This window comes from Teleopsis dalmanni, chromosome 1 (genome assembly GCF_002237135.1).
Source record: "Teleopsis dalmanni isolate 2A chromosome 1, ASM223713v2, whole genome shotgun sequence".
In the NCBI taxonomy this organism is placed as follows: Eukaryota; Metazoa; Arthropoda; class Insecta; order Diptera; family Diopsidae; genus Teleopsis; species Teleopsis dalmanni.
Window position 1 is genome coordinate 141,999,663 of NC_051846.1, and position 4,270 is coordinate 142,003,932.

Below are 4,270 nucleotides of genomic sequence, written 5' to 3' on the forward strand. Positions count from 1 at the left end.
TAGTTGCGTTGCTAGAAATGTACCTATAATAGTTTAGTATAATATTCTTTTTAGATATAGTGTTAATAAAAAAGCAAGAAATTCAATAGCCATGATTAAATTTTAAAACATAATGATCATAATAATGACCAACGAACACTTGAGGCACAACACCCGTAAATATGTCTAGTTGGGTTATGAGAATTATTTTACAAAATTTTGTAAATGATTTTGTAGAGCCTGTAAGTGATGTCATTCTACATAAAAAAGATTAACAGAAGAATAGGTAATTATGTGGGTAATAGAGCACTGTAGGAATAAACATCTATATTTCGTGGATAGACCTTATTAATTGATTGTTATTTATAAATATTTTGTATTGATATTAATATCAAATGTGAAATTATACCAAAATATTAAATGCATATTTGAATTAATTAATTTTTGTTATTAATATTATTAATTAATATTTTAAAAATCAAAACTTATTATAACTTCATTATAATCACAAATACTTTTAGGATAACTAATGGTAAACTAATATATCATTATTTCATACTTTCTTAAAATTTTTAAAATGTACTCCAAAAGTCTCAAAAATCAATTAGTACTCATATATATGTGTATATATACTACATCACAACAATTATAGCAATTTAGTGCAAGTTCTCGGTTCACTGAAGTATAAGAATCAACATTAACAAAATATTTAACAGCCATTAGCTGTCAAAAACACTGCAAAACACTCAGAGGCACTTTTAGGGAAAGAAAGACTGAAAGCTGAAGACGGCATTGACACAGCAAACAAATGGTTGGTTGGCAATGCACTCCAAATCAAATATGGATACAATGCATTGTCGCATTTCTTTAGAATTGCAATGAAAAATATTGAAAATACACCAAAGCGCCCCACGTATCGTTTTTCTTTGGCTGCCATTGCTGGATCTAAAAAGAAAATAAAAAATAATTCCACTTGTTAACATGTATCGGTGGTACGAGTGTATAGCTAGATATATAGAAATGTGGCATTCGTATATAGGTAAACCACCCTCAATAAATAGTCTTAGACATTTCTAAAAAATGAAACCAACCGTTAGTCTGAGTAAAGAGTTTTTGAGGTATGTTTGTCCTTAACTGTTGTATTTTCCATTAAAAAAGTGTCAATAACTTTCTGAAAATATGAAAACATATTGACATTTTGTTCACGATTTGACAGAAAATGTCTGTTTCCCGTTCAAAGCACTAGTACACTGTAAAAAAAAGCGGAGCTTATAATTTCACGAAAAGGTAGTGTTTAATTTTTGCATGTAATTTTGCTTACTTGTCTTCAATGCGAGTCTTTAATTTACCTTTAATATTTTTATTTTGCTAATAGCAAATAAAACTCTCTTCCTGCTTTACTTGGGGAAACTGAAAATTCTGCAATTAATTCCACCATATCATAAAAGTGGCTCTTAATGACAGTTGCCGTCCTCATATAAATGAAACATGCCCGCTCGCTCGTCTGGTTGTCTTGACTTTAGAGTTGACATGTGTCATTTGGAAGATGCTTATCCTACCATTCGTCGTCGTTGTTGTTGCAGTTGTTGATATTGTTATGTATGTTATTTCCGCATTGCCATATGCTATATTGCAGCAATATTTACAAATTGTTCTGTGTACTCTGTAAAACATCCTTTTAATTAGTAGAATCCTTTCGTTATATCCTTTGTAACGTCATGTTCATTAAATGGTGACGGTTTGCAAATATTTACAGTAAGCAACTTAAAACAAATAAGAGCAAGTGCGAATCTTGAATTTGCGTCTAACGAAAAGTAAACTCCTGTCATTAAAAAGTTACTAAAATGGTTTTTTACTACAATTTAAAATTTGTTATAATCAAAGACATTTAAATTTCGGGAAATAAAGACAAAAACTATTTATATAATTCTAAACATAAAATCCTATTTATAGTACTCTGAAACTAAGAACAAGTATCTTTTTACAATCTCTGCAAGTCAGAACAAGGCAATGCTGTACTGGATGTCTGCTCATACTGGAATGGATAGTAGTGAAAGTGTAATTAATCTCACAAGTACATGTTCAGTTATGTACATCATATCCTTTTAATGGGTTTAGTTAGTTCATAATTATGATTTTGGGAATTAAAATGATAAATATTGCATTATATCTGGAGTAAATATTTCAAAGTATTAGATTAGGAAGTTGACACAACTTTAGTTGCAAGCTGGTTACTTGACTATAAATATTTCTGTACTCTACTATATTTAGGAAGATAGATCTATTTGATATAATATAATGTCGTATTACGTTAGAAAGAGGCACCCTACCTATGTATGACAGAATTTAAATTGCATCTGGTTACTTGACTATACATATTTCTCTACTCTACTTTATTTAGGAAAATAGATCTATTTGATCTACTCTATTTGATGTGTTCCTGAAATGAATGAGATTTGAAGTCAAATTCTTGGTGCTTTAGTCCCTTTCTTATGTGATAAAAGAACGATATGATGGCGGCTGTAATTAATAACATCTCAACTAAAAGCAGTCTGGCCTTCTTTCGGTTAGGGTCAATTATAAAACAAAAGATTTGCAAAGTAAAAGTACTCTGATCCACTGAAAATCTAAAATCCATTAATTTCATATTCATTATAATGAATATGAAATATAATTGTCATCGTTCGTTATAGAAAAGAAAATGTTTAAAATCTGACTGAAGTCATTGTTGACTGAAGTCATAATAACGGATATGGATGACACATTATTATATATCGAGATAGTTTAAACTTTATGAGCAATATTTTTCAATAACTTCTTTGTTTCCAATTAACCATTTCGATTTTACCATTAGATATCATCTTTCCAATTGTCTTGCCTCTATTCTTCGTGAATTATTACTCCCCCATCTACCCAACTTCTGCATAGTGATACTTTTCTTGTAATATTAGAAATTCTCCTGATAAAGGCAAAATCGAATTTAATATTCTTAAAAAAATAAAAAAACAAAACCGACTTTTAAATAATTTCGACGTAACAACTCAAAAATTGAAAACAAAATTACACTTTTCATTTAGTTCCATCCTTTCTTCTGTCATCCTTTCATTATTTCTAGAAGGATAAACGCTACACTACAGTAACGTGATATATATGTATTATGTTCCTAAACTGAAACGGAGAATTACAGGTTATTGAGAAACCTAATGATATCTTGATTGAAGACTATAGACCATATAGTCTTCAGTGTAACAAAATTCGAAAGAAGGTACTCGACCCGTTTTATTTGAATTTGATTTGTCCTTCGGCATCCATTTATTATTGCGAGAAGAAACAATATTCCACTGCGGCATCTGAAATTTTTATATTACTAAAGACAGTTTTGTAACCTTAAACAGACAATTTAGGGCTATAGGGAAACCTAATTATATATCTTGGCTCAAGATTATAATTCCCATTCAGTTTAATGACAGCCGAAGGGAGTTAGTCGATAAACCCGATTACAGTGGACTCGCTTTATAATAGAAACTATTTTTTAATCTATCTTAATCTACAATAGATTAATCTTAATAATCTACAATTATTAATAGAAAAAACTGTGATACACAGTGGCATATAAAATTGATTGTAATATTTCCAAAGACACTTTTCTTAGCTAACGCTAACAAATTTGAGATTATAGACAAATCTGACTATATCTCTTGGTACAAGATTTGGAGTTTTTACAACCAGAAAGCACCAGCAGATAAGACTTTCGAAAGTTTCACTCAGCATTTTCGGCCATCTGTATCTGTATATTTTTCTACGAACAACGTATTGACGTTACCTCTATTTTTCAACTTAAACAACTCATTGTTATACATTATTCTTTACTTTCCTACATTGAATCTTTAAGAATAGATGAATTCCTTTTTTATATATTACACAATCATGCTTGTTACCTTAAGATGCTTTAGTTTTCTTGAAATCTAACTTCCTTCATTGGATTTTCTTTTCTTTTTCTTGTTGGCTTATTGACTCAATTTAAACATTGATATAAACAGGACCTCTCAGCATTAGATTTCGAATTTTCCGTTTACGGAAATTCAACTTTTCACCCTCTCACATAAATTTTATATTTATTTATTTCCAAATAAATCTGTCAACTTTAATCTTTCTTCTGCAAACTGTTTACAATTTGCCGAGTGAAATGATGCAATATTGCTGATTGCAGATTCCAGCAACAGTAACTGGCAGCTAAAGGATATGCGTTATCCCTTCTCGGATTTTTATTTATTTTCCTGTTTGCTTGATA